Here is a 13,739-nt window from a genome sequence, read left to right on the forward strand (position 1 = left end):
TGTGTGTGTGTGTGTGTATGTATGTGCACTTTTCGAAGATATTTGAACGCGCTCAATTTTCTCAGAGATGGCTGAACCGATTTGAACAAACTTGGGCTCGTTTGAAAGCTACTGTCGGGCCATTGATCAAGTTCGAAGATCAAATGGCTGTGATTTTTGGTTCCGGAGATATGATTGTATAAGTGAAGTAACCGACAAAAATCGTGCTATTTGAACGCGCTCAATTTTCTCAGAGATGGCTGAACCGATTTGAACAAACTTGGGCTCGTTTGAAAGGTACTGTCGGGCCATTGATCGAGTTCGAAGATCAAATGGCTGTGACTTTTGGTTCCGGAGATATGATTGTATAAGTGACGTAACCGACAAAAAGCGTTGCATTTGAACGCGCTCAATTTTCTCAGAGATGGCTGATCCGATTTTAACAAACTTGGGCTCGTTTGAAAGCTACTGTCGGGCCATTGATCAAGTTCGAAGATCAAATGGCTGTGACTTTTGGTTCCGGAGATATGATTGTATAAGTGACGTAACCGACAAAAAGCGTTGCATCTGAACGCGCTCAAGTTTCTCAGAGATGGCTGATCCGATTTTAACAAACTTGGGCTCGTTCGAAAGCTACTGTCGGTCCGTTGATCAAGTTCGAAGATCAAATGGCTGTGACTTTTGGTTCCGGAGATATGATCGTATAAGTGACGTAACCGACAAAAAGCGTCTTATTTGAACGCGCTCAATTTTCTCAGAGATGGCTGAACCGATTTTAACAAACTTGGGCTCGTTTGAAAGCTACTGTCGGGCCATTGATCAAGTTCGAAGATCAAATGGCTGTGACTTTTGGTTTCGGAGATATGATTGTATAAGTGACGTAACCGACAAAAGGCGTTGAATTTGAACGCGCTCAATTTTCTCAGAGATGGCTGAACCGATTTTAACAAACTTGGGCTCGTTTGAAAGGTACTATCGGGCCATTGATCAAGTTCGAAGTTCAAATGGCTATGACTTTTGGTTCCGGAGATATGATTGTATAAGTGACGTAACCGACAAAAAGCGTTGTACTTGAACGCGCTCAATTTTCTCAGAGATGGCTGAACCGATTTGAACAAACTTGGGCTCGTTTGAAAGCTACTGTCGGGCCATTGATCAAGTTCGAAGATCAAATGGCTGTGACTTTTGGTTTCGGAGATATGATTGTATAAGTGACGTAACCGACAAAAGGCGTTGAATTTGAACGCGCTCAATTTTCTCAGAGATGGCTGAACCGATTTTAACAAACTTGGGCTCGTTCGAAAGCTACTGTCGGTCCGTTGATCAAGTTCGAAGATCAATTGGCTGTGACTTTTGGTTCCGGAGATATGATCGTATAAGTGACGTAACCGACAAAAAGCGTCTTATTTGAACGCGCTTAATTTTCTCAGAGATGGCTGAACCGATTTGAACAAACTTGGGCTCGTTTGAAAGCTACTGTCGGGCCATTGATCAAGTTCGAAGATCAAATGACTGTGACTTTTGGTTTCGGAGATATGATTGTATAAGTGACGTAACCGACAAAAGGCGTTGAATTTGAACGCGCTCAATTTTCTCAGAGATGGCTGAACCGATTTTAACAAACTTGGGCTCGTTTGAAAGCTACTGTCGGGCCATTGATCAAGTTCGAATATCAAATGGTTGTGACTTTTGGTTCCAGATATATGATGGTATACGTGACGTAACCGACAAAACACATTGATTTTTACCGCTCTTATATATATATATATATATATATATATATATATATATATATATATATATATATATATATATATATATATATATATATATATATATATATATATATATATATATATATATATATATATATATATATATATATATATATATATATATATATATATATATATATATATATATATATATATATATATATATATATATATATATATGGGTGCCAAAATTTTAGGATCACCTCTATTTTCGTTAAGTTCTAGTGCTCAAAAGTTTAAGCACCTCGAAAAAAACCTTCATGCAAAATTTGACCTAAATCGGACATGCTTAAGGGGTGCTGCCCGGTGGTAAAGGTTTGGCAATTTTCGATCTTGAAAAAGCACCATAGGGGGGACTACATGAAATTTCCAAAATCGAAAATTTTTTTTGATGCCAAAACTCTTAAAATTGCATAAAACATCAAATTTAGTGTCATCTCAAAAAAATTTTTTTTGAAAAAATCAACTTTCTGGGACTTACAAAAATTTTCATATTTTTTCTAAGTCCCAAAAAGTCGATTTTTTCAAAAAATTTTTTTTTCGAGATGACACTAAATCTCGACGTTTCATGCAATTCTAAGCCTTTTGGCATCAAATTTTTTTTTTCGATTTCGAAAATTTCATGTACTCCCCCCTATGGTGATTTTTAAAGATATATGAAAATTCCACTAAGTGGACTAAGAAGGCTTTTTGCCTTTCTCTATAGAAAGGTATTAGAATTGCTGGAAAAACCGACTTTCGAACGGAGCCTCGGAGACCCATAGTGTTTTATACCATTCGACTCAGTTCGTCGAGATCGGAAAATGTCTGTGTGTGTATGTATGTGTGTGTGTGTGTATGTATGTGCACTCTTCGAAGATATTTGAACGCGCTCAATTTTCTCAGACATGGCTGAACCGATTTTAACAAACTTGGGCTCGTTTGAAAGCTACTGTCGGGCTATTGATCAAGTTCGAAGATCAAATGGTTGTGAGTTTTGGTTCCGGAGATATGATCGTATAAGTGACGTAACCGACAAAAAGCGTTGTATTTGAACGCGCTCAATTTTCTCAGAGATGGCTGATCCGATTTTAACAAACTTGGGCTCGTTTGAAAGCTACTGTCGGGCCATTGATCAAGTTCGAAGATCAAATGGCTGTGACTTTTGGTTCCGGAGATATGATTGTATAAGTGACGTAACCGACAAAAAGCGTTGTATTTGAAAGCGCTCAATTTTCTCAGAGATGGCTGAACCGATTTTAACAAACTCGGGCTCGTTTGAAAGCTACTGTCGGGCCATTGATCAAGTTCAAAGATCAAATGGCTGTGACTTTTGGTTCCGGAGATATGATTGTATAAGTGACGTAACCGACAAAAAGCGTTGTATTTGAACGCGCTCAATTTTCTCAGAGATGGCTGAACCGATTTTAACAAACTCGGGCTCGTTTGAAAGCTACTGTCGGGCCATTGATCAAGTTCAAAGATCAAATGGCTGTGACTTTTGGTTCCGGAGATATGATTGTATAAGTGACGTAACCGACAAAAAGCGTTGCATTTGAACGCGCTCAATTTTCTCAGAGATGGCTGATCCGATTTTAACAAACTTGGGCTCGTTCGAAAGCTACTGTCGGTCCGTTGATCAAGTTCGAAGATCAAATGGTTGTGACTTTTGGTTCCAGATATATGATGGTATAAGTGACGTAACCGACAAAACACGTTGATTTTTACCGCTCTTATATATATATATATATATATATATATATATATATATATATATATATATATATATATATATATATATATATATATATATATATATATATATATATATATATATATAAGGGTGCCAAAATTTTGGGATCAACTCTATTTTCGTAAAGTTCTAGTGCTCAAAAGTTTAAGCACCTCGAAAAAAACCTTCATGCAAAATTTGACCTAAATCGGACATGCTTAAGAAGTGCTGCCCGGTGGTAAAGGTTTGGCAATTTCCGATCTTGAAAAAGCACCATAGGGGGGACTACATGAAATTTCCAAAATCGAAAATTTTTTTTGATGCCAAAACTCTTAAAATTGCATAAAACATCAAATTTAGTGTCATCTCAAAAAAATTTTTTTTGAAAAAATCAACTTTCTGGGACTTACAAAAATTTTCATATTTTTTCTAAGTCCCAAAAAGTCGATTTTTTCAAAAAATTTTTTTTTCGAGATGACACTAAATCTCGACGTTTCATGCAATTCTAAGCCTTTTGGCATCAAATTTTTTTTTTCGATTTCGAAAATTTCATGTACTCCCCCCTATGGTGATTTTTAAAGATATATGAAAATTCCACTAAGTGGACTAAGAAGGCTTTTTGCCTTTCTCTATAGAAAGGTATTAGAATTGCTGGAAAAACCGACTTTCGAACGGAGCCTCGGAGACCCATAGTGTTTTATACCATTCGACTCAGTTCGTCGAGATCGGAAAATGTCTGTGTGTGTATGTATGTGTGTGTGTGTGTATGTATGTGCACTCTTCGAAGATATTTGAACGCGCTCAATTTTCTCAGACATGGCTGAACCGATTTTAACAAACTTGGGCTCGTTTGAAAGCTACTGTCGGGCTATTGATCAAGTTCGAAGATCAAATGGTTGTGAGTTTTGGTTCCGGAGATATGATCGTATAAGTGACGTAACCGACAAAAAGCGTTGTATTTGAACGCGCTCAATTTTCTCAGAGATGGCTGATCCGATTTTAACAAACTTGGGCTCGTTTGAAAGCTACTGTCGGGCCATTGATCAAGTTCGAAGATCAAATGGCTGTGACTTTTGGTTCCGGAGATATGATTGTATAAGTGACGTAACCGACAAAAAGCGTTGTATTTGAAAGCGCTCAATTTTCTCAGAGATGGCTGAACCGATTTTAACAAACTCGGGCTCGTTTGAAAGCTACTGTCGGGCCATTGATCAAGTTCAAAGATCAAATGGCTGTGACTTTTGGTTCCGGAGATATGATTGTATAAGTGACGTAACCGACAAAAAGCGTTGTATTTGAACGCGCTCAATTTTCTCAGAGATGGCTGAACCGATTTTAACAAACTCGGGCTCGTTTGAAAGCTACTGTCGGGCCATTGATCAAGTTCAAAGATCAAATGGCTGTGACTTTTGGTTCCGGAGATATGATTGTATAAGTGACGTAACCGACAAAAAGCGTTGCATTTGAACGCGCTCAATTTTCTCAGAGATGGCTGATCCGATTTTAACAAACTTGGGCTCGTTCGAAAGCTACTGTCGGTCCGTTGATCAAGTTCGAAGATCAAATGGTTGTGACTTTTGGTTCCAGATATATGATGGTATAAGTGACGTAACCGACAAAACACGTTGATTTTTACCGCTCTTATATATATATATATATATATATATATATATATATATATATATATATATATATATATATATATATATATATATATATATATATATATATATATATATATATATATATATATATATATATAAGGGTGCCAAAATTTTGGGATCAACTCTATTTTCGTAAAGTTCTAGTGCTCAAAAGTTTAAGCACCTCGAAAAAAACCTTCATGCAAAATTTGACCTAAATCGGACATGCTTAAGAAGTGCTGCCCGGTGGTAAAGGTTTGGCAATTTCCGATCTTGAAAAAGCACCATAGGGGGGACTACATGAAATTTCCAAAATCGAAAATTTTTTTTGATGCCAAAACTCTTAAAATTGCATAAAACATCAAATTTAGTGTCATCTCAAAAAAATTTTTTTTGAAAAAATCAACTTTCTGGGACTTAGAAAAATTTTCATATTTTTTCTAAGTCCCAAAAAGTCGATATTTTCAAAAAATTTTTTTTTCGAGATGACACTAAATCTCGACGTTTCATGCAATTCTAAGCCTTTTGGCATCAAAAATTTTTTTTCGATTTCGAAAATTTCATGTACTCCCCCCTATGGTGATTTTTCAAGATATATGAAAATTTCACTAAGTGGACTAAGAAGGCTTTTTGCCTTTCTCTATAGAAAGGTATTAGAATTGCTGGAAAAACCGACTTTCGAACGAAGCCTCGGAGACCCATAGTGTTATATACCATTCGACTCAGTTCGTCGAGATCGGAAAATGTCTGTGTGTGTGTGTGTGTGTATGTATGTGCACTTTTCGAAGATATTTGAACGCGCTCAATTTTCTCAGAGATGGCTGAACCGATTTGAACAAACTTGGGCTCGTTTGAAAGCTACTGTCGGGCCATTGATCAAGTTCGAAGATCAAATGGCTGTGACTTTTGGTTCCGGAGATATGATTGTATAAGTGACGTAACCGACAAAAAGCGTTGTATTTGAAAGCGCTCAATTTTCTCAGAGATGGCTGAACCGATTTTAACAAACTCGGGCTCGTTTGAAAGCTACTGTCGGGCCATTGATCAAGTTCAAAGATCAAATGGCTGTGACTTTTGGTTCCGGAGATATGATTGTATAAGTGACGTAACCGACAAAAAGCGTTGCATTTGAACGCGCTCAATTTTCTCAGAGATGGCTGATCCGATTTTAACAAACTTGGGCTCGTTCGAAAGCTACTGTCGGTCCGTTGATCAAGTTCGAAGATCAAATGGTTGTGACTTTTGGTTCCAGATATATGATGGTATAAGTGACGTAACCGACAAAACACGTTGATTTTTACCGCTCTTATATATATATAAGGGTGCCAAAATTTTGGGATCAACTCTATTTTCGTAAAGTTGTAGTGCTCAAAAGTTTAAGCACCTCGAAAAAAACCTTCATGCAAAATTTGACCTAAATCGGACATGCTTAAGGGGTGCTGCCCGGTGGTAAAGGTTTGGCAATTTTCGATCTTGAAAAAGCACCATAGGGGGGAGTACATGAAATTTCCAAAATCGAAAATTTTTTTGGATGCCAAAACTCTTAAAATTGCATAAAACATCAAATTTAGTGTCATCTCAAAAAAATTTTTTTTGAAAAAATCAACTTTCTGGGACTTAGAAAAATTTTCATATTTTTTCTAAGTCCCAAAAAGTCGATTTTTTCAAAAAAATTTTTTTTCGAGATGACACTAAATCTCGACGTTTCATGCAATTCTAAGCCTTTTGGCATCAAAATTTTTTTTTCGATTTCGAAAATTTCATGTACTCCCCCCTATGGTGATTTTTCAAGATATATGAAAATTCCACTAGGTGGACTAAGAAGGCTTTTTTGTTTAGATTAGCATCACTGTTCTCATACAAATAGGCAACGCAAATGTCAAGCACTGGTTTGGAAAAATGATGCTGACTGTGTGACATAAACTCTGAAGCATGCTTTTGTGACCTACTCGAATCAATCTGAATCAATTGGTGTCAAAATTAGTATCCAAAATTATTTAATAAAAGTATGAAACATATTTTCATGAGACTGTTATGAAAGAAGAGAAAGGCATTATCGCACCACTAGGTGGATTAAGAAGGGTTTTGCCTTTCTCTATAGAAAGGTATTAGAATTGCTGGAAAAACCGACTTTCGAACGGAGCCTCGGAGACCCATAGTGTTATATAGCATTCGACTCAGTTCGACGAGATCGGAAAATGTCTGTGTGTATGTGTGTGTGTGTGTGTGTATGTATGTGTGTGCACTTTTAGAAGATATTTGAACGCGCTCAATTTTCTCAGAGATGGCTGAACCGATTTTAACAAACTTGGGCTCGTTTGAAAGCTACTGTCGGGCCATTGATCAAGTTCGAAGATCAAATGGCTGTGACTTTTGGTTTCGGAGATATGATTGTATAAGTGACGTAACCGACAAAAGGCGTTGAATTTGAACGCGCTCAATTTTCTCAGAGATGGCTGAACCGATTTTAACAAACTTGGGCTCGTTTGAAAGGTACTATCGGGCCATTGATCAAGTTCGAAGATCAAATGGCTGTGACTTTTGGTTCCGGAGATATGATTGTATAAGTGACGTAACCGACAAAAAGCGTTGTATTTGAACGCGCTCAATTTTCTCAGAGTTAACTGAACCGATTTTAACAAACTTGGGCTCGTTTGAAAGGTACTGTCGGGCCATTGATCAAGTTCGAAGATCAAATGGTTGTGACTTTTGGTTCCAGATATATGATGGTATAAGTGACGTAACCGACAAAACACATTGATTTTTACCGCTCTTATATATATATGGGTGCCAAAATTTTAGGATCACCTCTATTTTCGTTAAGTTCTAGTGCTCAAAAGTTTAAGCACCTCGAAAAAAGCCTTCATGCAGAATTTGACTTAAATCGGACATGCGTAAGGGGTGCTGCCCGGTGGTAAAGGTTTGACAATTTTCGATCTTGAAAAAGCACCATAGGGGGGAGTACATGAAATTTCCAAAATCGAAAATTTTTTTTAATGCCAAAACTCTTAAAACTGCATAAAACATCGAAATTTAGTGTCATCTCAAAAAAAAAAATTTTTGAAAAAATCAACTTTCTGGGACTTAGAAAAATTTTCATATTTTTTCTAAGTCCCAAAAAGTCGATTTTTTCAAAAAATTTTTTTTTTTGAGATGACACTAAATCTCGACGTTTCATGCAATTCTAAGCCGTTTGGCATCAAAAATTTTTTTTCGATTTCGAAAATTTCATGTACTCCCCCCTATGGTGATTTTTCAAGATATATGAAAATCCCACTAAGTGGACTAAGAAGGCTTTTTGCCTTTCTCTATAGAAAGGTATTAGAATTGCTGGAAAAACCGACTTTCGAACGGAGCCTCGGAGACCCATAGTGTTATATACCATTCGACTCAGCTCGACGAGATCGGAAAATGTCTGTATGTGTGTGTATGTGTGTGTGTATGTGTGTGTGTATGTGTGTGTGTATGTGTGTATGTATGTGCACTTTTCGAAGATATTTGAACGCGCTCAATTTTCTCAGAGATGGCTCAACCGATTTTAACAAACTTGGGCTCGTTTGAAAGCTACTGTCGGGCCATTGATCAAGTTCGAAGATCAAATGGCTGTGACTTTTGGTTCCGGAGATATGATTGTGTAAGTGACGTAACCGACAAAAATCGTGCTATTTGAACGCGCTCAATTTTCTCAGAGATGGCTGAACCGATTTTAACAAACTTGGGCTCGTTTGAAAGCTACTATCGGGCCATTGATCAAGTTCAAAGATCAAATGGCTGTGACTTTTGGTTACGGAGATATGATTGTATAAGTGACGTAACCGACAAAAATCGTGCTATTTGAACGCGCTAAATTTTCTCAGAGATGGCTGATCCGATTTTAACAAACTTGGGCTCGTTTGAAAGCTACTGTCGGGCCGTTGATCAAGTTCGAAGATCAAATGGTTGTGACTTTTGGTTCCAGATATATGATGGTATAAGTGACGTAACCGACAAAACACGTTGATTTTTACCGCTCTTGTATATATAAGGGTGCCAAAATTTTGGGATCAACTCTATTTTCGTAAAGTTCTAGTGCTCAAAAGTTTAAGCACCTCGAAAAAAGCCTTCATGCAAAATTTGACCTAAATCGGACATGCTTAAGGGGTGCTGCCCGATGGTAAAGGTTTGACAATTATCGATCTTGAAAAAGCACCATAGGGGGGAGTACATGAAATTTCCAAAATCGAAAATTTTTTTTGATGCCAAAACTCTTAAAACTGCATAAAACATCGAAATTTAGTGTCATCTAAAAAAAAAATTTTTTTGAAAAAATCAACTTTCTGGGACTTAGAAAAATTTTCATATTTTTTCTAAGTCCCAAAAAGTCGATTTTTTCAAAATAATTTTTTTTCGAGATGACACTAAATCTCGACGTTTCATGCAATTCTAAGCCTTTTGGCATCAAAATTTTTTTTTCGATTTCGAAAATTTCATGTATTTTAGATTAGCATCACTGTTCTTATACAAATAGGCAACGCAAATGTCAAGCACTAGTTTGGAAAAATGATGCTGACTGTGTGACATAAATACTGAAGCATGCTTTTGTGAACTACTCGAATCAATCTGCATCAATTGTTGTCAAAATTAGTGTCCAAAATTATTTAATAAAACTATGAAAAACTATTTTCATGAGACTGTTATGAAAGAAGAGAAAGGCATTATCACACCACTAGGTGGATTAAGAAGGGTTTTTTAGATTAGCATCACTGTTCTCATACAAATAGACAACGCAAATGTCAAGCACTAGTTTGGAAAAATGATGCTGACTGTGTGACATAAACACTGAAGCATGCTTTTGTGAACTACTCGAATCAATCTGAATCAATTGGTGTCTAAATTTATTTTATAACATATGAAACATATTTTCATGAGACTGTTATGAAAGAAGAGAAAGGCATTATCACACCACTAGGTGGATTAAGAAGGGTTTTTTGTTTGTGTCTTCTTTAAAGAGACAAGAAAACCACGACCAGCTAAACAGTTGGCATTGGTACATGTTTATAAATTCAAGGTGACTGCGAGGGGGGAGCAACCAAACCTTACGCGTATGAGCGAGGGAATCGGTATTTTGACGCATCATTTTACAAGTAAGCAGCGGCAGCCGTTCTTGGACTGACATAGCAAATCAAGTCAGCGAATTCGCAACAAGAGTGCATGCCACGAAGTATATATTTAAAAAGTACGGGTGTGTAATGTCAGAGACATAACTGGATGTCGTGAATACGATTAAAACTGACACGATTTCTTTACACTTTCGAATTCGAATTGATAGCTGATCGATTGTGTAAATTGCGAAACTTTCCCCCGTTTCACTACTAAACTTTTCAACGATTTTTGACGTCGATTATCTCATGTCGGATTTGCATATTTCATTGAAAGAAACTATCAAGGTGTTGTACAGGAATTATTTCTGCCTTTTAGAAGGACCAAATTGTGGAATTCTCTGTGCACGAAGAAAATCAAATTATTTTGGATTTTCACTAAACTGATGACTTCTACCTTCGATTTGCAAAGAAGTAATCTAAATAGTTTTTTAGATAACATTTAGAGCCATTAGAACGGCTGATTTTATATAATGTTGTCCACTTTTCCTTTCTTGTTTTCTTTCTCTTCAATGCAAACCATCAGCTGCTAATGCAATCGTTCTTGCTTCAATTGATACTAGCTTTGCGAACAAACCGACACATCCGCTCGCAGTGCCAAATGATGCGAAACTAGTTTAATGCGTCTTCTCGCCTTAACGACCCGAAGGCAAATGAGAACTACGGTGCGCTCTGCGATGCCGCTGTTTGAATGCGTCTTCTCACCCCGACGTCTGCTTTTATCCAACGCACAAGAAGAAATGATCGATTTTCGACCATGGTTCCCCTTTTATAACGTTCAGTTGAAGATATGCGCCTGACTACCTCAAAATCGTCGTCCTTGCCAAGTAAAAGGAAAGAGTTTTCCGTGTTGTTCTAAAATTTTCAGAAAACTTAATTTTTGAGTTGTTTGTGGTTATCTCATACTGTTCAAAATATTATCCTAAATTCCTGATCATATTTTTGATGAAATAGTGAAAGAATTATGTTGCTGCCATTAATACAAGTCGAGATATTCACGATTAAGTTCTGCCCATTCTTCCGTATGGCTAATTTTGAAAAGGCGCCCCATAGTAAAGTAAGTCGTATTCACGACAAAATGTGGAAAACCAACCCATATAGGCGGAGCCTACAGCAAATTGCGTTGCTAGGCAACACACCACAACGATCGCGGCCATATTTGCGGCTAGAAGTCTAGCAACCAAAAAACGAATAGAGCACGGGGGAAAGAAGCGGTATATGTCAATAATAATAATAAACCGACATTGATTTTGAGTCGCGTACGGTAAACAATATTGTTAAACCACGAGTATGGTACGATGTGTTGTTACTGCCTATGCCGTAGACCCTTATAGCGGAATTAACAAAGACAGTTTGGTTTGCGCACACGGCGGGCATGACAAATTTGAGAGTTGGGCTGGCTCAATAATAAACAAATAAATACAAAGCACCTAGAAAAATATCGAACGAATCAGAAATCATATCCTGCGATAATAGAAGCCCATCAGACAGCGAGAGTAATATCGGCAGCATAACACAACGATTAACAAGACGGCAAAAGAGCGAAACTGAAAACTAAGCCAACCAAAGGAAACAAGTAAAAGTAGTAACGTATCTTAATAAAACCAATTTTAATCCACCTAGTGGTGTAATGATGCCATTATTATTCATATTACTCATTACATCATAAATATAACCGTGAAATTCGCAAAAACTACTGTTTATTGAATATAAATAGGAAAATTTGCTCGGACCTAATCTCACAAACTCTATAAATCCTGTTTAACCTGTAGTTCTGGAACCGAAAGTAGTATCCACAACGAATTAAGGAATTCCGTATGAAACTGTAAGACTTTTCTTTTGAACCTATATCAAAATCATTATCATTATTATTATTATTATTATTATTATTATTATTATTATTATTATTATTATTATTATTATTATTATTATTATTATTATTATTATTATTATTATTATTATTATTATTATTATTATTATTATTATTATTATTATTATTGTTATTATTATTATTATTATTATTATTATTATTATTATTATTATTATTATTATTATTATTATTATTATTATTATTATTATTGTTATTATTATTATTATTATTATTATTATTATTATTATTATTATTATTATTATTATTGAATAATTAGTAAAAACCATTCAAGCGAAGAGGTTGTGTTTCGATTGTACTGGCTCGTGAGTTAACGGCTGCTACCGAGACTATTCTAATCTTCAGGTAGTTAAACTGCTCATAGCAAATACAATATTCGGGGCGTTTCCCGACTGGAAAACTAGCAACGAAGGCCATCCCGTTCATACGCACAGAGGTGTAGAGACACAGAGGTGCGAGAGCATAGTAGTGACGAGTCACAGAGGTGCCATCGCATAAATGTGCGAAGACGAAGGGATGCAAAGGCACAAAGGTGCTAAAGCAACCCAGTGCTGATCTGTCAGGTACCAGAATTTGTATGCTGCGTAGGATCGAAAGAGACGATATATATCGCGAGGTGCTACACTGCAAACATCACATTTGATCGCCACCAAGAGTAAAAGCACTGTACCTGTGGTCAGGTACAGGCAGCACACCAAGTTCAGTGGTGTCCACAACGACGGCAGAGCAACCGAGATAGCAGAAAACAGACAGAAGACTGCCAATTGGAAACAGCAGAACACTGCCAATTGGAAATCGTTGGATGAGTTTCACGTTGTTCTTTACGATAGAGGAACAGAGACAACAGCAACAAGGTAGATTTAATTTAATTAATTTTTTTATTTTTCTTATAACTGAAATTTTACTAAACATAAGTTTTAATTTTGATATTATTAGTTTACAAAAAACAAAACGTTTATGTAATGGATGGTCTCATGGAAGTTCATCCGAATCCGATTCCGGATACTAGTAAGAGCTTAAATACTCCGAGGGCTAAACATTATCCACAGAATACCACTGGGCCATGGATAGTCTATCCTCGAAAACAAGAGAAGATTTTAAATTTGATGCAAATTTCAAACGATTTGACATCACATTTCTCTGAAGTTGAAGAAATATGTAAAGTTAATAGAGATAAAATTCGAGTTGTTGTCAACGACTTGAAACTGGCAAACGATATTGTAACCTGTAAATTATTTGCTGTTGAATATAGAGTTTACATTCCATCGAAGGAGGTAGAAATTGACGGTGTTGTCACTGAAGCAAGTCTGACAGCCGATGATTTACTTAAAAATGGAGTTGGTCGTTTTAAAAAGTCCATGCTTGAGGGAGTTAAAATACTCAAGTGCAAGCAATTGTACTCAGCATCTATTGTCGATGGAAAAAAGTCTTTTTATTTGTTCAATAATATAATATAATATTAAGGCACACTGCTTAAGCTCTAAGATGCCAAGGGTATTTACTAATCTTAATTATCGTCTAACTTTAAACTAGAATACCATTATTTTGTAATGTAGTATTGGGGTCGCGGATTCTCGAGAATCCAGCTTTCAGCTGGGGATCGGT

The sequence above is a fragment of the Malaya genurostris genome, chromosome 2, assembly GCF_030247185.1.
Source record: "Malaya genurostris strain Urasoe2022 chromosome 2, Malgen_1.1, whole genome shotgun sequence".
NCBI lineage: Eukaryota > Metazoa > Arthropoda > Insecta > Diptera > Culicidae > Malaya > Malaya genurostris.